Consider the following 24,610-nt stretch of genomic DNA (forward strand, 5'->3'; position numbering starts at 1 on the left):
AGGTTGCAGAAGACAGTAACGTCCACAAGGAGGAGGCATGTAAGAATCCCAAATTAGCATAGGTGAATCTCAATTACAAGCAATGAGAGAATGAACAAAGGCTCCTTATAAAGGGAGCTGAGTAACCAATTAAAGGTACAGGCATGAGAGAGTCAATATATGACAGGTCCCCCACCCAAGGAAAACCTCCAGGTTTTCAAAAAGAGGGTCTATCCGGATATCGGCTATGGAAAAGCCTCACCAACCTGGGGGCAGAGACCTGTGAAGCAGATTCCCAAGAGTCCTCATCTGGTGAATAACCCGACCAGCGGATAAGATATTGTAAATCCCCACGATATACTCTCGAGTCCAGTATGTCAGAAACTTCATAATCTACCTCCGATGATGAAGTATCAAGTGGTGCAGACAAAGGGACCGGTTGTGATCGAACAGGTGTGTAGGGTTTCAACAGTGAGACGTGAAATGAAGGATGGATACGGAACTTCTCAGGCAACTGCAAAGTTACTGCATTTGAATTAATAATATTAGTAATTGGAAATGGACCAACATATAATTGGTTAAACTTTGCCTTAGTAGTCGGAATTTTCAAATGACGGGTGGATAACCATACTAAGTCACCAACTTTATAGTTAGGTGCTGGTCGCCGTCGCAAGTTGTAATAATGTTGTTGTTGGGATTGAGCTTTTTGAATATTTTCTTTTAAAAGGTTAAAAGATTGTGCAATTGAGTTAACCAAGTCGTTTACTACAGGACATGGCACATGAATGTTTTGATGAAATTCATATTCCGGATTAAATCCGTAGTTTGCGTAGAACGGAGTTAACTGAGTGGAGGTATTCTTAGTATTATTATAGGCAAATTCAGCAGTTGCTAGAAAATCTGCCCACTTCTCTTGTTGTTGAGAACAATGAATTCTTAAATATTGTTCTAATGCCTGGTTGGTACGTTCGCACTGTCCATTAGTTTGTGGATGATAAGATGTGGTTAATTTCCTCGTGATATTCAACCTTTGACAAAGTGAATGCCAGAATTTTGAAGTAAATTGACTACCAAGGTCAGTTAAGACACTTGTTGGCAGACCATGTAGTCTTACAATATGGTTCAGAAATAACTCGGCTGTTTGTGAGGCAGTAGGTAACGCTTGTATAGGTAGAAAATGTGCCATTTTCGTAAAAAGGTCAATTACAACTAAGATTGTAGTGAAACCTTTTCGATGTTGGCAATTCTACTATGAAGTCCATTGCGACCTCCTTCCATGGTCGTTCCGGAATGGGTAAAGACATCAAATACCCATATGGCCTTTTATGTTCCTTTTTATGATGAATACAAGTTGTACAGGTGTGAACATAATCCTCAACTGATTTCCACATTTTGGGCCACCAGTATTTCCTTTTTAATAGATGATAGGTATTTTGGATACCCGGATGACCATTTAGAATTGAATCATGGTTCTGTTTTAATATACTTCCTTGTAATGATGGAGGAATATATAATAAATTCCCGAAGTAATACAACCCATCTGAACCTTTCGTAAGGTTGAATCTTTCTGGGTCGCAATTACCACCCTGGGAATATTCTTTCTCTTGTTCAGAAGTCAAAGTACAAGATATAAAATGTCTTAGTGGTAGAATAGTACTTGGTGTAGATTTTTTGTTATCTAGCACCTTCTGTCTTGATAAAGCGTCTGCTTTTCCATTCCTTGAACCAGGTCGGTATTGGATATGGAAATTAAACCTGGTGAAAAACAAACTCCATCTCAGCTGTCTAGACGACAAAGTCTGATTAGTTTGTAAATATTCCAAGTTTTTATGGTCAGTAATAACCAAAATTGGTGTCTCAGTTCCTTCTAGCAAATGTCTCCAGTTTTCAAAAGCAGATTTTATGGATAGGAGCTCTTTTTCTCCAATAGGATAATTAATTTCTGCTGGAGACAGAGATCTTGAAAAATATGCAACAGGATGCATAGGATCTAACAAACTCTTCCTTTGAGACAAAATAGCCCCTAGAGCAGAGTCAGAGGCATCCACCTCAAGTATAAACTGCTTATTGGGGTCTGGAAATTGAAGTATGGGTGCCGTAGTAAAACTACGTTTCAAGGTATCGAATGCTTGTTGTGCTTCTGTACTCCAATTAAAAGGAATATGTTTACTTGTAAGTCTTGTCAATGGTTTGACAATATGTGAAAAAATTTTAATAAATTTTCGGTAAAAGTTTGAAAATCCCAAAAAACTCTGCAATTCCTTGACTGTGGTTGGTCTTGGCCAACCTGTTATAGCTGTTATTTTTGTATCTTCCATATTGATACCTTCAGCAGTTATTTTATATCCTAGGAAGGAAATATCTTGTGTGTGGAAGATACATTTTTCAGGTTTAGCGTATAGTTGATTCTCTCTAAGTCTTGTTAAAACTGTTGTAACATGTTTTATATGCTGTTCTAAAGATTCTGAATATATTAAGATATCATCCAGGTAAATTATGATACAGACATCCAGTAAATCTCTAAATAGTTCATTTATAAAATACTGGAATGTCGCGGGGGCATTACAGAGCCCGAATGGCATCACAGTATATCCGTACAGTCCGTACCTAGTACGGAATGCTGTGAGCCATTCGTCTCTTTTTCTAATTCGAATCAAGTTATAGGCTCCCCTTAGGTCCAATTTAGTAAAAATTGTTGCATTACCCAACCTTTCTATTAATTCTGTAATTAAAGGTAAAGGGTACCGGTTCTTAATTGTAACTTTATTTAATTGTCTGTAATCAATGATTGGCCTGAGAGTACCATCTTTGTTACGGACGAAAAACATTCCAGCTGCTGCTGGAGAGGTGGATGGTCTAATGAACCCCTTTCTTAGATTTTCATCTAAGTATTGTTTAAGATGTGTGAGTTCAGGTTGAGAAAGGGGATAAATATGACCATGTGGAATTGGGGAACCAGGTAACAATTCAATTGGACAGTCGAAATCCCTGTGAGGGGGCAATGATTCTGCTTCCTTCTTGTCAAAGACATCTTGGAAGGAAGAATATTCTTTTGGTATGTGGTTACATGTGTTTTCAGAATTTGCTTGTATAAAACAGATCTTAGACTGACAACTATTCCTGCAATAGTCAGAGGAAAATTGAATTTTATTTGTGGACCAGTCTATAATTGGTTGATGTTGTTGTAACCACTTTAATCCCAAAATAATTGGGAATAAAGGAGAAGGTGTAATGTCAAAAGTAATATTCTCAATATGACCATCTTGTGTACACATAACTAACCTCTGTGTTTGATGTGTAATTGAACCATGTAAAGCTTGGCTACCATCAAAAACTCTTAAAACATAAGGATGATTTATGTCTTTTATTGGTATTTCATGTTTACACACCACATGATAATCTATGAAGTTGCTTGTTGCACCAGAGTCAATGAGAGCCTTCAAAGTAATCTTTTTTGAACCCCACTGTAATGAGATAAATAAAAAACAATAAGTGGAGTTTACACTTCTCATATCAAAAGAGCTGGGGGGGTTTTTTATCTCACCTTTCTTTGTTTTCAAAAGGTTAGGACATTCCTTGACCTCATGTTCTTTGGCAGCACAATAAAGGCAAAGATTATTGTCCCTTCTTCTCCTTTTCTCTTCCATAGATAGAGGACCCCTAATCACACCTATTTCCATTGGTTCATCTGGTGTTTTGTACTGTTGAGTACTAATAGGGTTACTTATTCTCTTTGATACTGTTTCCTGACTAAACCTTTCTCTTTTTCTCTCCCTTAACCTTCTATCTATATTGATGGATAGGGACATGAGATTTTCTAAAGTTTCTGGTATATCAACTCGTGAGAGTTCATCCTTCAATGCATCTGACAACCCAAGTCTGAATTGATTGCGCAATGAAATATTATTCCATTGTGAGTCCTTTGACACTCTCTTAAATTCTGCTATGTAGTCCTCTACGGGCCTTTTCCCTTGTCTAAGAGCTCTCATAGCATTTTCAGATGTTATCTGTTTACATGGGTCATCATAGAGAAGTGCCATAGCTTGAAAAAAATCCTCTAAACTCTCCAGTATGGGGTCATGTAGCTCAAAATAGGAGTTTGCCCATGTTCTGGGTTCTCCTCTTAGATATGATATTACTGTTAGAACTCTCTGTTTATCTGTGGTATAAGTTTTAGGTTTTAAAGTAAAGAGTAATAAGCATGAGTTTTTAAAGTCTCTAAATTGACTTCTGTCACCAAAATTTTTTTCTGGTGGTGATACATTTGGTTCATTGGTAGAATCCACAGTAAGCTGTTTAGGAGTTACTGTATCTTTAAGAATGTCTTTTAAAGTCTGATTCTCTAATTGAAGTTGTCTTAACCCTTGTGAGAGCTGTTCAACCCTCTGGGATAAATTATAGACATGTGAAGGTAGTTCTGCTTGATCCATTTTTATGGCTTGTAATTCTGTCACAGTTCAACCTGAATCTGCTTAATAAAAGGATCAAATATGCAGTTTAGTAATTATGTGTACCATTCTTTTTCAGAAAAATATAGTGTTTGTTCCTGAATAAATCATTGAACTAAAATTCTGTTTAGGCATATGATTCATCTAGGATTTATTTTACCACCTTGTAGTTGTATGATGTTTATCTTTAACAATCACACAACTACTATGTGGTTTACTAATACACCGGAATAGATATATTAGTTATGTCAAATGGATGTATGGTATATTTAAGAGGAGTATGCTTATGCAACAAAACAGATTTTAAATACACTCCAGGATGATAGAAACTTTCCATATGATAATATTATCGTAAGATGGTATAAACGATTTAGCTACAAGATAAGTGGAAAAAATATAGAGTCTCGAGTAAAGTTCCGGTATGATGAAACTCCAATTTGCAATAAGAGAAAAATATATACAGAATACGAGGAAAGTCTTATGAAGATCTGATGGTAAGTTCAAATATCCTTAGCGGTAAGTACTTACTCGAAAATGAGAGAGGGAGAGGAGCCTCAGGCTGCAGCTGCGGCACTAGTGTGTTTGAGCGCGAAGTCCGTTCAGTGAAGGAGGCGGTGCTGAGGCAGAGCGGTCAGGTGTCAGCGTCAGCTGTCAGGTTGCAGAAGACAGTAACGTCCACAAGGAGGAGGCATGTAAGAATCCCAAATTAGCATAGGTGAATCTCAATTACAAGCAATGAGAGAATGAACAAAGGCTCCTTATAAAGGGAGCTGAGTAACCAATTAAAGGTACAGGCATGAGAGAGTCAATATATGACATATACAGAGGTCCAAATACATCAGCAGCGGTAATATTTTTACACATGACACTATGGTAAATCCTACAGAGGATAAAAGAGTTTTTGAACAGGATTTTTACAGGGCAGTCAAGAAAATGGGTTAGGGCCAGGGAATCAAGACAGGTACCAATTGAGGGGCCAGAAAACAACATTGAAATATCAATAAATAATGTGATCCATTTGTCTAGCATTGTACTCTCTGAGACTCAGTTGAAACTAGTCTGGGTTTAAATTTTGCTCCTTCATGTAATTTTGACTTATAAATTGATTAGAAACAATACTTTACAAAAACATTTTTCTAACATTGAAGGCACCCATATGACACAAACAGGGACTCAGATAGACTTTAAGACACCCAAACTCGTCATGACAAATCTCAACTTTAGAGAAGCATGTGATGTAACAACATTAGACTCTCTCATTGCACCTGACTCACAAGGGCTCACACAATCCACTACTAACAGCTTTAGTGGTTTTAAAAATAGTTCTGAGTTTTACCCTATGCAAAGCAGAGGACCCATTCTTGAAACTTTTTATAAAAGAGTTGAAAACGACCTTGCATCTTTGTCACACACATACCTAAACCTAATGGATCTATACACCATTTTAAACATAATCTCTCTGTTAAAGAGAGACAAGCCCTGCATGAACTTAAATCCAATGACAATATAGTCATACGCAGAGCCGACAAGGTGGGCTCAGTGGTAGTTTTGGACAGACATGACTATGTGGGGGAGGCCCTTAGACAATTACAAGATTAAACTAACTATCTTTGTCTCCCCACTGATCCCACCAAAACATTTCAGAAGGAGATTAAATCCCTCCTTGATGATTGGTTAGAAGGGGGCTTTTTTTTGATCTTGCTACCTATGAGTATCTGTGTATAGACCATCCAGTGGTTCCTATATTCCATAATTTCCCCAAAGTACATAAAACGCTATCTAATGTTCAGGGACGCCCAATAGTTAGTGGGATTGGCTCTTTGTCTGAAAGCCTTTCCCAATGGCCTGATGCCATTTTGCATCCCTTTGTAATTTCATTGCAAAGTTATCTTAAAGATACTAAACATATCATCAGCCTAATGGAAACTATCATCTGGGAAAAGGAAAGCTATGTTTGGGTGACTGTGGACATTGTGGCCCTCTATTCGTCAATCCCACATGAGAAGGGATTGGAGGCAGTGGAATTTTTTCTTATCCACTACTCGAATTTCTCTAAGGAATTCAGAGAATTTGTTTTGAGGGCCACGGCGTTGATGCTCACCCATAACTATTTCCTATTTGAAAGCAGGATCTATCTCCAGAGATGTGGGACAGCTATGGGGGCAAAATTTGCCCCATCGTATGCCAACCTTTTCATGGGTTGTTGTAGCTGTCCCACATCTATGGAGATTGAAAAAAGCTATATAACCCCTATAGATATTTCTAACGCTATATAGATGACCTGCTCTTCATTTGGAAGGGATCTGCTGTTCAACTCAATGAATTTATGAATAGTATCAATGACAATGACTTTGGCCTTAGATTCACCTTTGATATACAAAGAGAATGCATTAACTATTTGGACCTCACTCCTACAGTGGGCAAACAGGGACAAATCCTCTGTGATATCTATAGGAAACCAATTACTAAAAACACACTGCTCCATGCTAGAAGCCATCATCCCAAACATGTACCTTTTGCAGTTGCAAAAGGTCAACTAGTTAGAGTTAAAAGAAATTGTACTTAAAAGGACAGTCAAGTATAAATTAAACTGTCATTATTCAGATAGGACTTTTAATTTTAATCGACTTTCCAATTTACTTTTATCATCAAATTAGCTTTTTTTCTCTTGGTATTCTTAGTTTAAACTAAACATAGGTAGGCTCATGTGCTAATTTCTAAGCCTTTGAGGGCTGCCTCTTATCACATGCTTTTTAAATCTCTTTTCAACACAAAGAGACAGAAAGTACACGTGGGCTATATAGATAACACTGTGTTCAGGCACAGAAAGTTATTTAAGATCTAGCACAATACAATGCTAAATTTAAGACAATAGATAATAAACAGTCACAGTCATGTGATCAGGGGGCTGGAAGAAGGTTCCTAGATACAAGGTAATCACAAAGGTAAAAAGTACATTAATATAACTGTGTTGGTTATGCAAGAATGGGGAATGAGTAATAAAGGGATTATCTATCTTTTAAAACAATAACAATTCTATAGTTGACTGTCCCTTTAAGACTCAGTATACAGGAAATAGAGTAAGGCCATGAGAGCCCGTTTCCAACAGAGAGGATACCCCAAATATGTGATAGATAAGGCACAGAAACAAGTAGATCTCATAGATAGGAGGGCTCTTCTTTTTAACTCCTCTAATTCCCATAGAACCCAAGACACTATGAGATGTAACAAAATCACTTTTGTGACCGACTATAGCGAAGACTATAACGCTATTTGTAAAATTGTCAAAAAACATTTCAACATGTTATCAGCTGATAACAAGCTGGTAAATTGTGTCAATGACAGCCTCCATTGCTCCTATAGGAGATGTAAAACTTTGGGTAACTCTCTCTCTCTCTCCATCGGAATTACCCCCACTATCTCCTCAACAGAGTGGTTCATGGCTGACCCATAAAGGGATGTATAGATGCGGTAGGTCAAGATGTAGACCTTGCGAATTTGGCATTTTTTCAGAGAGCTTTCACTCTGAAGTTACAGTGGAGATGTTTAGTATAAATACTTGTCTTAACTGTACCGCATCTTACGTCATTTATTTGTTAACCTGCGTAGAGTGCCACCTACATTATATAGGACTAACAACCACTGACGTAAACACCCGTATAAGGAACCACCTTTCAACCATTAAGATAGGTGAAGCAAACACACCTCTGGTCAAACATTTCACTTGCATACACCAAAAAGGCAATAGCACATTTAGATGACAAGTGATCGATCAGATAGGGTATCCTCCTAGAGGAGTAGATAGAGGTAAAATTCTTGGGAAGAGAGAGATGTTTTGGATCTTCAAATTACAAACAAGGGTTCCTACTGGCATCAATTCTGAATACGATCTAATAAATTATTGGAAATAGGATGTATCCTTGGAATCTCTCTCTTCCCTACTTTAGTAGATCCTTGCCACCATCCTTGCGCCACCCTATGTATATATACGCTTTTTCATTTTTCCATTCTATTTGATGAATGTATATGTGAACCTGTAACCCGGGTAGATGTAGGATATATAGATATATAGATATATATATATATATATATATATATATATATATATATATATATATATATATATATATATATATATATAAAAAAAAACTGGGATTTGAATCACAAAAAGATTAATATTATAATTAATAATTAATATTAAAGATATTAATAGTGCCAGTAGTATACAATTTTTTGAAATTCTTTGAACCGAACAACATTATTTCAACATACGACCCACTTCATAATAGGGTTGACTAATAGTGTACCCCTTAGGCACTGCTACCAAACTATAAAGGGACATTTGAAAAAAACAATGTAAAAAGATACATCTATATTTTGTGGTGAACAAGTATACTAAAAACTTATAGCCAAGAAAGCATATTATAACTTGACCACACAGGAGTCCTCCTAAAAACACCTTAGCCAACCAAATAACCCAAGCAAGCGATTCCTACGCCAATCATTGCCAATATTGATGCTAATTAGAGTTTCTTTGTGTTTTTAAACTGCACACACATACACTAGAATTTTATAAAATTTTCGTCCAGAATAAAAGTTATGTTTTAAAATAAAAATCTCAACCCCTGTTTCTTTTCAGCCTAGTTGGATGCCACACATGTTTAGGGGTATAGAAGTGCTAGACAAGTGCAACCTTGGAATCCCAATTCTTTATGCGATTCAAATCCCAGTTTGTAAGTTGTTCTGTAGCACAAGCACTCTAGCTCATTAGGTATATCTATTATAAAACCTGACAGAGCAGCCCCAACTTATCTGTGTAGTGCTTATGCTTTTCTCTTTCAAATATATATATATATATATATATATATATCCTCCATGTGTATCTGCACTCCCAATGTCATATAGTCGCCAACCAGGGTGCCAGATCAAATAATATTCATAGTATTCTTCAACATAGGACTGCACTCACTGGGTTTACAGAAAAACTTATTTATTAGGTAACGTTTCAGAGTTCACAGACCCCTTCCTCAGACCAGAACAAACATGTAACTAAACACAGTGACTTATGAACACCTTAAGCCCCACCCACCACCAAATCAAATGTGAATTGCGCCAAAACTGGGGTTGTCATGGTGATAACCCCTGAATTCCTCAGTGTGACATTACTACTAATACAGGCATTCATATATGTTTCAAAATTGTATAGCTAGTATTATAAATGCATAAACTATCAGATATGTAAATCATTAAATATGTTAGTGGATCTAGGCAACCATATGTTCATACCTTAGTTGAATCATTATATTTAGAGGCATACAAATTCCAAAACATGTCATATTAATGTTAGATAAACACTCATATATGTTACATTTTCATATGTCACAGTATATCACATTCAGTCCCAGGATCTATATATGTTACCAGTCAAATCAGACCTACACTATTCAAATGTCCTATTGCAACAATCTGTGAGTCCATATTAAAGTATATAATCTGTGGATTCATTCAAAAAAGTATTGTACCTGTAGTTAGTTTACGTCAGATTGTGTTATAACAGACCGGTGTGTAATAGTCTCTAAGACAAATCATCAATCCTACCTCAGAGGTAGATGCATTGCGTGTCAAAAGTCATGTTCATTCTACAGAACAAATCAAGCTCCAAAAGCTCTGTGGGGAAAAACGTAGCGGTCAAAAAAACAAAGCCCTTTTAATATCAGGCGCCAAGAAAAGCAGCTCCGGCGTCGGTACTGTTCCTTAGCCTAGCGCATGGCTAATTAGCATATACCAGTGACGTATGCGCGTCGTCACGGTGACCTAGTTGCGAGCCTGAAAACAACAATAGTATGCGATCATGCCAGCCCGTTGTCACATGTGTTAGCTGTGAACAAGGCTATAAGTGGAGGTCTCGTATAGGGAATCCCCTGTAGTCAGGATGTGTATGTAGTTAAAAGGTGGACAGCATATTGGGTAGTATGTATAAATCTAGATCACCACGGTTGGTCATCCGTGTAAAAAAGAGACTCCTAAGGGAAACCAGATTGTACATAAGATGTATGCAAATGTCTCATGTCTGAGATAAGTAGCGTGCATTTCAAGAGGCAGTATACCCTTCAAGGTTATGAAACCATCTAATATCTCAGCATAAGCAGCCCAACAGATATTGCAGGGGTGGTTATATACATTATTAACCGTGATCTACTGTCTTATATTCTTGCCAAAGGGTTAAGCTACCTGTAGTGTCAATTAAGCAGAATAGAGGCTAATCAATGTCACATACGTGCAAACATATATAAAATATAGTATAAGACCTTTTGCCTGGACTCCAACTTGTCCATACAGTAGAACCTCAAATTGCATCATTGGTACACTGTTATAAGTGGCAATCAAAGTTACATCACAAGCTCACTAATTAATTAGTAAGGATTTAGCAGTATAAAGTTAGTCCTTGTGATCCAATAGGACCCGTGTTAATACACCCAAACAAAGTTCCTGTGTTACGTTGTAATGTATCTGTCCACAGACCAAAAACAAGCCAAGCATAAAGTCACAGACCTAAGGTTCATCCTAATTGACCATGTCCCAGCCCTCAAATGGGGTGGGGACAGGGATACAACCTTAGTCCAGATGGATTCATAGACTTGGTACCCTATACCCGAAAGGACTGAATATGTCCAATGACTGGCACTGCTTCCTCTAACAAAAATGTAGAATGACTTTTTTTTTACTTCTTTATTTATATATCCAACAGCAAACATAGTTGTATACATTTACACCTTTATGCACCACGCAGGGTCAGGTGTAAAAACAAAAAACGAAAGGAGATAACATAGGATTTAAATAAAAAGATCTCTCCTTAAATACAGTATTTTGTAGAACACACACAGAAAAAGAACGAGAGCTAACAAAATATTCTCATATCGTTCATTTGCATATGCTGTTGGAAATTTTTCGCATAGGATAAACGGTGGATCCAATCAGACTATCATTCAAACAGAAGACAAAAACAAGAACAAAGAAAGAGAAGAAAAAGAGAAAAAAAAAAAAATATATATATAATAAATAAAGATGATAAAAGGAAAATATGTTTTTCCCTTCTTATCTTATCCCCCCTCCTCCGCCTCCCAGCATTATTACATGTAACCATCAGGCTTAATATTTATTGTCTTGTCTCTATCTTAACTCCCTTCTTCCTTCCTTTACTTTTTTCTTTCTCTTGTCTCGGTCCTTTCCTTTGCTATTTCCCTTAATCTTATTTTCTTTCGCTGTCCTTCTCCGCTGCCCATTCCCTTTCTCTCCCCCTCCCTTTCTCTCAAAAGTATTCCTTAAATCTTCTCTCATGTAGTAATCTCCCCGTGACCAGATACCCATAATGGGGGAAACAGTCCTAATATAACCAGTTCCAAAAAAGCTATCGTATTTAAAAAAGGCTGTAAAATACGCCTTTGAACCTGAAGCGGATAAGATATAATTAGCGGAAGCCAATCCATAAGGAAAACTCCTATTCTACTGTCCGTCAGAGATTTAGTGTGAAAAGATTCAAATAGAATTTGAAACTGAATTTCTTTAAGGAACTCTGAGACCCTGGGGGCTGTATGGCTTTTCCAGCCCTTGACAATTAACTGTCTTGCAGTAAAGATAATAGTATTTAATATTTTTATCACACGTTTAGGACGCAAATCAGCATTGGTTAAAAAAAATATCTCCTCCACAGCAAACGGAATCATGTCTTTATAGTGTTTACTATACCAATATCTTATCTTTTGCCAATATTGTTGAATCTTAGGACAAGACCAGAATATATGGAAAATATCAGCCCTATCCAGAGAACACCGTGAACAAGCATACTTTTGGGTGGGAAAGAATCTAGCCATTTTATTGGGAGAAAGATAGTAATTATTAACTAGTTTTAAATGTGTTTCTCTCCATGATATAGAAATTTGTAATTTTACTGACTCTAAGAAGCTGCGCTCTATCCTATTCTCCTCCAATTGTGGGAAGTGTCTCTTCCAGTAATTATATAGTTTATCCATATTGAGTTCTCCCTGTTTAGCCAGGAGAATATCATAAATTAAAGATATTGAGGAACGACCCAAGGAGAATTGACGAATTATATTCTTAATATCCATCCAATCCACAAACACCTCTGTATTCCACTTCTGCGAGAATATATAATGACGTAACTGGAAATACGCAAATAAATTTGAGTGGGGTAAATTAAACTTATGGAATAATAATTCTGAAGAAAATAACTGGTGAACATATATCAGTCCTGCCTCCGCCCACAATCTAAACACTCTCTGATTTAAACCCGAAATAAATTCGGGATTACCTATTATCGGGAGAAATTCAGAAAATAATGGAGAAATTTTTAATACTCGGCACATTTTATGCCAAGCTATAATAACATTTTTGAAGGAGATCAATTTATTGAGATTCGAGGGCAATTTTTTTACCGGACAGTGGAGAATGGCTTTTAGAGAGAAGGGAGTAATCAAAAATGTTTCCACATCTACCGAAACAAATTTATCTATCTCTGTAATCCAATCAAAGGCCAATTTAACTAGACAAGACCAATTATATAACCTAAAATCTGGCAATGCCAGCCCTGCCTGAGGACGTTTCTGCATTAACCTGTTCAAACTAATCCTAGGCTTTTTATTGCCCCATATAAATTTAGATTGCCAGGACTGTACATCACTAATATCTTTATTAGTCATTAGTAACGGGAGATTCTGAAGAAGATATAAAACTCGAGGGAAAATAATAGTTTTAATCAAATTGACTCTTGCAGATAATGAAATTGGTAAAGAGGACCAATTTTCTAGATCATTTTTAATTTTTGACAAGACTGGTGGGAAATTTAATTTGTACCAATTTGCTGGGTTCCTATGAAGGATGATACCTAAATATCGAAAGGACTCAACTACTTTAAAAGGATGATCTCCCCAATTAAGACCGTTCTTATGTATCCATAGGAGTTCGCTCTTATCAAAATTAATTTTATATCCTGAAAAGGAGGAGAAAGCCTTAAATAATTGTAACACTATAGGAATATAGTGTTGAGCCTTATCCAGAAATATTAACAGATCATCGGCATACAAAAGCGTTTTTAATCTAGTGGAACCCAGTGGGATTCCTGGCAACCTATCCCGTAATAGAATAGCAAATGGTTCCAACGCCAGGTTAAAGAGCAAGGGGGACAGAGGGCACCCTTGCCTAGTTCCTCTTTTAAGTGATATATACGGAGAAGAGTGACCGTTGATGCAGAGAAAGGAAATCGGATTTTTATATAAATTTTTAACAAATCCTAGAAACTGATTCTTAAATCCAAAATGCTTTAAAGCCGTAAACAAGTAATTCCAATTCACTGCATCAAAGGCTTTCTCGGCGTCTACTGTCAGAATAGCTGCTTCCCTGATCTTCTTAAATTTTTCATTTTTAGGATCTAAGTTCCAGGCATAGTCGAGAAATGTAGTAACTTTACGGATATTCTTAAGGGAGTTCCTATCTTTCATAAATCCAGTTTGATCTGGATGTATGATCCCATCTAATAATTTAGCCAGTCTTGTCGCAACAATAGCCGTCAACAATTTATAATCCGCTTTAAGTACGGATATAGGTCTATACGACCCAGGATCCTCCCGATCCTTACCTTTCTTAAGAATCAGAGATATGCGTGCAGCAGAAAAATAATTAGACATTGACTTACCGGAGGAAAAGTAATAATTAAACAAGTTAACTAGTGGTAGTTTGATTTCTTCCTTCAAAATTTTGTAAAACTCTACCGGGATCGAGTCTGGTCCGGGAGATTTATTAATATTAGCAGATTGTATAGCCTCCAAAACTTCCTCCTCTGAAATAGGTCTATTAAGATCTAACAGATTCTCTTCCGAAACACCCGGAAGTTTCACACCGGACCAAAAATTTGATGCATTATCCAAATTTACCTCTGATTCTGAGTACAGCTTTTCGAATACCTTAAAGAAAGCCTGGCTAATGTCCTCTGTATTAGAATACTTCACATTGTTAAATTTAATAGCCGAGATCAGGTTCTTGCTTTTCCTAACTTTGACTACACTAGCCAAAAATTTGGCGGAGTTCCCATAATGACCTCTAAATTGGTAATTTATTTTTAATTCTTCTTCCTGGGACCTTTGTTTTAAATGGATGTCTCTTTCCCTTTTTAATTTGCAGTATCTATCCCAATTATCCTTTGTCTTATCATTATAGAATTTCCCGAGCGCATTTCTGACTTGAGCAGCTAACTGTAATTCCTGCTCCAAAGTTTTCTTCCTCCACGTAGCTAAATAAAGTTTAATTTCCCCCCTCAAAACGGCTTTTGCTGCTTCCCAAAAAACCTCTGGTTTACTAGATTGCCCCACATTGAACATAACATAATCCTTCCACCTTTGTTTTAACCAATTGCCAAACCTAGGGCTGTCAGCCAAATACCGCGGGAAAAAAAAAAGATGTATTAGGAATCTTGGGGGGGGGAAATAGCCATCAATGTGAAAGAGATTACTGCATGGTCAGAAATGACAATATCATAGATATTGGCATCAGATCTGCAAAGAGCAAGTGACTTAGAAATTAAGAATAGATCAATTCTTGAAAATGTCATATGGGATTTAGACTCACAGGTGAAACTACGTTGTTCTGGATTTTTAAATCTCCATATATCAATTAATCTTAGTTCATGACAGAAAAGTTTGAAATATTTTGCTAATTTAGCGTTTTCCCGAAAATTTTTTGCCGATAATCTATCCAATATAGGGCACAATGTCATGTTGAAATCTCCCCCTAAAATTAAATTAGCTGCTGAGAATAAAAATAGTTTGCTTCTAATATTGTCCCAAAAAGCCGGTGAGAAAGAATTGGGGCCATATAGATTACATATAACAAAGTTACAGTTATTAATCTGGATATGTAGAATCAAAAATCTTCCCTCTGGATCAGCCTCCGTTTTTATAATTTTATAAACTAAATTTTTATGTAACAGTATTGCTACTCCTGATTTTCTTTTAACACCTGACGCTGCTACGCATTCACCTACCCATTTACACTTCAATTTGGCCGCTTCAACCATACTAAGGTGTGTTTCCTGTAGCATCACAAGATCAGGATTAAATTTAGCAAGATATTTAATAATTAACTTACGTTTTCTAGGAGACGTGATGCCCCCCACGTTCCAAGAAAGTATATTAATCTTGGATGCCATCAATCCTCAACATAAGACAATGTTCCGTAGCTTTTAGGCTGGGCATATAACTAAGGGCGGGAGGAGGGGAGAGGAGAAAAAAAAAAAAAAAAATCTGCCATCCTGTACCGACATACTTAAGCCTAGAAGGTGGTTAAACTTAAAATAAAAAACATTCAGTTCCCAAAAAAATTTTTTTCCCCTTTTAAAAATATTAATAGACAGTGTATCCAACCAAGATATAACTAAAACAGTACAACCAGTCAAGTAACACATCGATCCTGTTCAAAACAAATTTTCATTCTGGTAAGAATTAGTTCTCCTAAGATACTATAGGGTACTGATAAACTCAAGGGCCTCTTGGGGATTATTAAAAACTCGCCTAACACCATTCTCTTCCATTACAATCTTTGCAGGGTATACCACCCAAGCTTTAAACCCTTTATCAATAATCTTGGTGCATAACGGAATCATTTGTTTCCTTTTGGTGGACGTTTCTATTGAGAAATCTTGAAACATCAACAACTTGTTTCCTTCAAATACAAATTCCCCTATCTTTCTATATGCTTTTAATAAGTCTACCTTATCCTGATATCTAAGAAGTTTGAAAATAGACATTCTACTTCTATTACCCATAGATGTACTTGTTCTACTATATCCAACTCTATGGGCTCTTTCGACTGCCAGGGGGAGTTGTTGTTCCGAGAAACCTAATGCCTTAGGGAGTAATAAGGAGGTAACTTTAATAAGATCCTCATACTCGGGGGATTCGGGGAGTCCGATAATTCTAATGTTATTCCGCCTGGAGCGATCCTCCAGATCCTCCAGACGGAATTGTAAACTTGAAATTTTAGCTTCATGGTCTTGCACAAGTTTATCTTGACTATTAACCTGGTCCTCCAAGTCAGAGATCCTATTTTCTGCCTCCCCTATTCTTGAGGCAAATTGCTTAACCTCATTTGACAATGAAACAATGTCTGTAGATATACTGCTAAGCTCTTTCTTGATAATATCAAACTGAGGAGTAAATATGTTAGTTAGTTGCAATACTAAATCGCCTGTGTCTAAATGGACTATACCCCCCTCCACAGAGGGGTCCAATGAGGTGTCTGCACTCCTAACCTTTCTGTCCTTACTTTTTGGCGGCATTATGGGGGAACTCTGTTTCGTATGTATAACAAATCTTTCCATATACCCTGTGATTACAAACAGTACGTGCAGAGCTGTGAATGCAGCGAGAAAAATAAAAAAAAGAAAAAGAAATAACACGTGCAATAAAACCAAAAAAAAATAAAATAAATCAAACTCTGTGTAATTTCTGAGTATTCAAATCCAAAGAGGATTAGTGTCTCTTTAAGTGAAAGCAAAAATAATGGAAAGGAGAAAAAGCTATTAGTACAATTTCAACTGTGGAGGTGTTTTTTTTTTTTGTTTTTTTTTTGTGTGGCTTTTTAAGCTATGTGTAGAAAATAGGTTAACAGTGATATTAGGGCCTGTTGGCTTTAACAATTATGGTTATGGGAGGCGAGCACCTGTGTAATTAAATAATTATAGTATACAGATAAATATTAGTATAGAGTAAACCCCTTTCTCAAAAGAAATTTTTACCAAAATATTTTTGACAGAGTAATATATTATCTCTCAAGCTAGACACTAACCTAGACAAGGAGAGAAGTAAAGACCCCTAGGAAAATCTATATTGGGAAAAAAAAAACAAGCAAACATCCATTTACATTAGCCAACATTGAGCAGTCCCATGATAAACATTAAATCTTTTTTCTCCTCCTCTCCTTCTCCTCTCCAGCCTCTCCCCTCCTATCTCCTCTTTCTTCTTCTTACTTTTGGTCTGCAGTAAACAAACAACCCATAGAACAAGTAAAGTGGGGAACAGAGAGTCAAAGGATACCAGAGTCCTGCAACCAGTACGCTGTACAAAAAGGCCTCCAAATGACTCAGACGAGATCTAGTAAACTAAAGTTAGCATAACCCAAGCAAAAGTCAAGTAGAATGCTGTTTCTCCTTGTATCTCAGGGTTCACTTTCATGCATTAATAAGGACAGTGATAGGTATAACCAACTCCATCATGCTGTAGTATCAGGTACCAGAATACCCCATATCCATTGTTGGAAAGCACTTCCCCCAGATATTACCCAGCGACTCAGGTAGGAATAGGCCTCAGGTAGCAAATGCAATATAGATAATCAGAGAGGGTTTCTTATCACTGGCTCACTTCAGGTCAAGAACCTCTTTGACAAAACCAAAGTCAGTGCCTCAACTTAAATGCAGGTCTCAACCGCCCAAGCATAAGATGCAGCAGTATAGGGGGAATATATGCCCATAGGCTCGGTATGTCTTACCAGCTACTGTTAAACTGTTGGCAGTCCGCCTAAGAAGAACCGCAGAGGGGTAAGTCGGCGTCTCCTCAAATTTCAATCAACCAGGTGAGACACTCTTCACCGCGAGGAGGGAGTGCTGCCCGCCGATCTCTCAACAGACAAACTGCCCCCTCCTACAAGCGGCTATTCCAAACAGTGAGTCCGACCGCTTCACGGGCAAAGATCCAGCTTACCCGACTTTGACGCCCCTCTTCTCCACTCTGTAAGGCTCCTCTGAAGTGATTGCGGTATCCACCGCCGGGCTTTACCGCCAGTACCGGGACTTCCTCTGCATAGGCGTAGACGCCGCCTATTAGCCTGCACCGGACCCCAGCAATTCTGGGTCACGCAGGCGGGTAGATGCTGGGGGAGATTTTTCTTGCTCCTGTTCACCAGAGCACCCGAGCTGTGCAGCAACAGCGTGTCCAACAGCTCCGCCCCCACCGGAAGTCCGCATTCAGCAACATTAATTGCATATAACTCAGAATGATGCCAATGTTGTGACTGTCACTAAAAAATGTAGAATGACTATTCTTCATTCCGCTCCTGTGATGATGCACCTGGTGAGATTCGCCCGCGATTGTGGGACACAGGCAAGATCTGGACTATTGACCAGCGGAGTATAGGTAATACACTCCTTTGGCCATACTTTGACATATTGTAGGTGATTAACTAACCAGTGAGTTTCATATGCCCTAGTGTGATAAACACTTGGTGGGACCTACCTAAAGAGTCTTTTATGGGCCTATAGGGTGGCTGTACACTGATGGAAGCAGGTCATATTAGCACATGACATATGGGTATACATGGGGTACCTTGGAGATTCTGGAATGAATTTAAGGTCAGCTTGTTTTTGGTCTGTGGACAGATACATAACAACGTAACACAGGAACTTTGTTTGGGTGTATTAACACTGGTCCTATTGGATCACAAGGACTAACTTTATACTGCTAAATCCTTACTAATTCATTAGTGAGCTTGTGATGTAACTTTGATTGCCACTTATAACAGTGTACCAATGATGCAATTTGAGGTTCTACTGTATGGACAAGTTGGAGTCCAGGCACAAGGTCTTATACTATATTATTTTATATATGTTTGCACGTATGTGACATTGATTAGCCTCTATTCTGCTTAATTGACACTACAGGTAGCTTAACCCTTTGGCAAGAATATAAGACAGTAGATCACGGTTAATAATGTATATAACCACCCCTGCAATATCTGTTGGGCTGCTTATGCTGAGATATTAGATGGTTTCATAACCTTGAAGGGTATACTGCCTCTTGAAATTCACGCTACTTAACTCAGACATGAGACATTTGCATACATCTTATGTACAATCTGGTTTCCCTTAGGAGTCTCTTTTTTACACGGATGACCAACCGTGGTGATATAGATTTATACATACTACCCAATATGCTGTCCACCTTTAACTACATACACATCCTGACTACAGGGGATTCCCTATATGAGACCTCCACTTATAGCCTTGTTCACAGCTAACACATGTGACAACGGGCTGGCACGATCGCATACTATTGTTGTTTTCAGGCTCGCAACTAAGTCGCCATGACGACGCGCACACACATGCGCATACGTCACTGGTATATGGTAATTAGCCATGCGCTAGGCTAAGGAACAGTACAGGCGCTGGAGCTGCTTCTCTTGGTGCCTGATATTAAAAGGGCTTTGATTTTTTGACCGCTACGTTTTCCCCACAGAGCTTTTGGAGCTTGATTTGTTCTGTAGAATGAACATGACTTTTGACACGCAACGCATCTACCTCTGAGGTAGGATTGATGATTTGTCTTAGAGACTATTACATACCGGTCTGTTATAACACGATCTGACGTAAACTAACTACAGGTACAATACTTTGCTGAATGAATCCACAGATTATATACTTTAATATGGACTCACAGTTTGTTGCAATAGGACATTTGAATAGTGTAGGTCTGATTTGACTGGTAACATATATAAATCCTGGGACTGAATGTGATATACTGTGACATATGAAAATGTAACGTATATGAGTGTTTATCTAACATTAATATGACATGTTTTGGAATTTGTATGCCTCTAAATATAATGATTCAACTAAGGTATGAACATATGGTTGCCTAGATCCACTAACATATTTAATGATTTACATATCTGATAGTTTATGCATTTATTATACTATCTATACAATTTTGAAACATATATATTAGTAGTAAGGTCACAATGAGGAATTCCTGGGTTATCACCATGACAACCCCAGTTTTGGCGCAATTCACATTTGATTTGGTGGTGGATGGGGCTTAAGGTGTTCATAAGTCACTGTGTTTAGTTACAGTTTGTTCTGGTCTGAGGAAGGGGTCTGTGAACTCCGAAATGTTACCTAATAAATAAGTTTTTCTGTAAACCCAGTGAGTGCAGATATAGATTATATATATATATATATATATATATATATATATATATATATATATATATATATATATATATATATATATATATATATATATATATATATATATACACACACAATTGAACAATAAATAGACCCTTATTTGTCCAGCACCCAACTATGTCAGGAAAAATAATATGTTAGACAAAGAAAGATCTCTGAGTCAATAAATCACATACTCTCTAAAAATGCGTAATTAATTTGTTTATATATCAGTATCAGCAATACAATGATTCATAAGCATGACCCCCAAATATAAAGCTCAAAGTCGGAAGAAGCCCGAATGGAAGCCGGGTGAAACGCGCGTAGCTGCTTGTTTGTTTGGTTGGAGCGGTGCAACAGCTGAGCACCGTCCAACAGCTGATTCCCCAAGAAAGTCATACTTCCGCTGAAAGTTAAGGCGTGCGGATGCACTGAAAGAGCCGAAAAACTGCGGAGGAAAAAGCAAAGGTGATTACTCCAAACCCGGTCTTTATTGAAACAGTTGGAAGCAACGAGCAGGTAGATATGGCACCACGACATTTTGCTATCATAACACAGAGGAAACAGGTACTTGTTCACTATGTGTCTACATGCTACACAGAGCTGTCACAATTAGTTAAATGTGGTATGGAAAAGTTGCCATTTTGCTGAAAGTGATACAGTTACAAATCTGCATTGAGAGTGCGAAGACAAAAGTTACACCTGCTGTGCTAGTGTTGCAAATAATTTGGTGCTGCTCCTGCATTAACGTTGATTTCCATTTTGGGATTACAAATATGCCAAACTAAGGCATTTGAATCTATTCAATACCGGTAAATTAACGGACTAACTTACTAATCCTCTTTAACAACCCGGGTTGTGGACTTTGAGCTTTATATTTGGGGGTCATGCTTATGAATCATTGTATTGCTGATACTGATATATAAACAAATTAATTACGCATTTTTAGAGAGTATGTGATTTATTGACTCAGAAATCTTTCTTTGTCTAACATATTATTTTTCCTGACATAGTTGGGTGCTGGACAAATAAGGGTATATTTATTCTTGTTCAATTGCATATTAATTAAACACCCTTATCCGTGCACTATACTGAGATGTGTGTTCTTATATAGGATACACAATATTTTATCTCGGTATATATAACTGTGACATTTATTAAACTAGGGGTGCTGGCACTAGATAGATAGATAGATATAGATAGATAGAGATAGAGAGATAGAGAGATAGAGAGATAGAGAGATAGAGAGATAGAGAGATAGAGAGATAGAGAGATAGAGAGATAGAGAGATAGAGAGAGAGAGAGAGAGAGAGAGAGAGAGAAACAAAAAGCCACAGAGCACAGCTCTTTGTTTCTTCATGCATACTTAAGTATTCCTTTTTATTCTCCTTTACAAATTTCAGAAACTATAATGATTTCTTAATAATTCTCTGTCTAATGTAAAAGTATTATTTCAGAATTAAATTAGAAATGAAAGTATACTTTAGCAAATAAGCAATAATCAGTGGCCTTTACATATTTTGTCATTTCCTTTAGGTCCTTTATTGAGGTTGATATACCTTTAAGAATATAGGTGCTAGTATTTCCTCCTTTTTCTCTTTAAATAGAAGGTGTGCACAGGTGTTTCCATATGCAGTGATCAAGTGCTGAGGCACGAAACATGTTTGCAAACTGGTGTCTCTGTACACACTGAGTTAACCTTTTTAACTCTATTTTTCTTGTTGCTACGATGTGATTTTTACAGATTAAAGATTTTTTTATCTTTTAGTGAGCAGGTGTCTGGACTGTTTTGCGCTTATTTTTCCTACTGGTTCTCTCTCTCTCTCTATATATATACATATATACACACACATACACACACATAAACTTTCACGCATAAATTTCAGTATGCATACACATACACTAAATTTTATTTACTAGTTCTATTCCATCATATTTAATTTTATACTAGACATGATGTCCTTTTCAATACATGTCACATTCTCTCTGTCAGATCTATTTAATAGATCTATACTTTATTTGGCTAAGTGATAGCCTATGTATTATTGTACATGCGGGTCTGCCTTAGAGCAGTCCCTTTATCTCAGGTTGAAATAGCAATAGTATAGCACATCACACACCCACACTGACTGTCATTTGATTGGATGTCAGTCACCAATTGGCTCTGAGTAATTATTTTAAATAGCAGAGACAGGTGTATTTGTTAGCTATGATTACGGCTACGCGACGAAACATATTAGCATACTTGTACTCCTTGTAAAGTGTGTGTGTTTTACCCTGGACCTCCTGGTTTATTTCTATCCTATTTGGAATTACTAATAAAGGAACTTTTACTTTACCCTTGCCTATGGTATACACTCTTTTCTGATGATATATATATATATATATATATTTATTTTTTTTAATTTTGGTAAAAATTTTGGAAGCGGCCCCCATGGCAGAAGAAAACTTGACCAGTGGCTCCAAGGTAAGTTGTGTTTGAGACCCTTGCCATATATAATACTATAAGTAACATTGTGCAGTTCTGTATTTAGTGTAACACTGAATAATGAAAGAAATATATTAGGTGTAATGTCCCTTTAAAACTGACCCTGCTACACATCTGCCCCTAGTTAGTCTGAGCAGGGGTGATAAGATCATGTAAAACAATACAAGTGTTGCTAACAAACTAATATAACAACCCTTTGTCTACTCGGTAACAAGTTCAGATTGGCTCCTACAAATAAAGCAAGCTATGTGGGGTTATTAGTTACTGTGCGCAACTGTGCTAGTTACTGTGTGCCCATAGATAAAGATAATGTGCACTTTGGGGGCAAAGTGTGTATTAACGCTTTACTAGCACAGAGAGCAGCACAGTGTATATTAACGCTTTACTAGCACAGAGAGCAGCACAGTGTATATTAACCCTTCACTAGCAAAAAGAGCAGCACAGTGTATATTAACCCTTCACTAGCAAAAAGAGCAGCACAGTGTATATTAACCCTTCACTAGCAAAAAGAGCAGCACAGTGTATATTAACCCTTCACTAGCACAGAGAGTAGCACAGTGTGTATTAACCCTTCACTAGCAAAAAGAGCAGCACAGTGTATATTAACCCTTCACTAGCAAAAAGAGCAGCACATTGTGTATTAATCATTCACTAGCACAGAGAGCAGCACAGTGTGTATTAACCCTTCACTAGCACAGAGAGCAGCACAGTGTGTATTAACCCTTCACTAGCACAGAGAGCAGAACAGTGTGTACTAACCCTTCACTAGCACATAAAGAAGCAGGGTGTATTAACCCTTCACAAGCACAGAAAGCAGAACAGTGTGTACTAACCCTTCATTAGCACAGAGAGCAGCACAGTGTGAATTAACCCTTCACTAGCACAGTGTGTATTAACCCTTCACTAGCACAGAGAGCTGCACAGTGTGTATTAACCCTTCACTAGCACAGAGAGCAGCACAGTGTGTATTAACCCTTCACTAGCACAGAGAGCAGCACAGTGTGTATTAACCCTTCACTAGGACAGAGAGCAGCACAGTGTGAGTTAACCCTTCACTAATACAAAGAGTTGAAAAGCACTTAGTATCCCATTGCCTGGCACAAGCAGATGAGTAACATGCACTAATAGAACAACATTTATAACAATTATAAACTTTTTAAGCAGACTAGAAAGTGACTAAAACGTTTTATCACACAATACACACAGCCTGACTCACTCACCCAGCAGCAGCTGTACAGGAAGTAAATGGGAGGGGAACACAACAGAACACTGGAGCTCCACTCCAGACAGGAAACATGTGACCTCCACTCAACTAAATTTAAAAAAAAAAAAAAAAAAAAAAAAAATCAACTTTAACGTAACAACCTATAACAATAATTCTAAAAACAAAACATTTTGCAGCTTTCTTGTTCTTAAAGGGACAGTCAACCCAAAATAGGTTCTGAGTGATACATATTAATTTTCAGACAATTATTATTTACCAATGTAGCCCAATTGTCTCCTCTAAATCGTTTTAACGTAAAATGACTTACAATTTGCTCCTTTGTTGTTTGCAAATGTCCGTCTGCCCTCTCCCCTATTTCGTCCGCAGCTCGTCATCTGCCTGTGATTGTAATAAACTTTTATATCCTACACGTTCCCGTGTTTTGCGCATGCGTAATTAATCTGTAACTTCATGAAACTGCTCAG

At 37.3% G+C, this 24,610-nt stretch overlaps 1 protein-coding gene across 1 annotated transcript in view; it reads right to left on the reverse strand.

Moving 5' to 3' along the window:
* Positions 1-24,234, reverse strand: part of LOC128660010 (oocyte zinc finger protein XlCOF6-like) — a 108,132-nt gene extending 83,898 nt beyond the window's left edge. The window contains exon 1 of the mRNA XM_053713611.1: positions 24,142-24,234. The gene's annotated coding sequence lies outside the window, so the exon portion shown is untranslated. The remainder of the gene's footprint in view (positions 1-24,141) is intronic.
* Between the last annotated feature and the right edge of the window lie 376 nt (positions 24,235-24,610).

The sequence above is a fragment of the Bombina bombina genome, chromosome 5 (assembly GCF_027579735.1).
Source record: "Bombina bombina isolate aBomBom1 chromosome 5, aBomBom1.pri, whole genome shotgun sequence".
In the NCBI taxonomy this organism is placed as follows: Eukaryota; Metazoa; Chordata; class Amphibia; order Anura; family Bombinatoridae; genus Bombina; species Bombina bombina.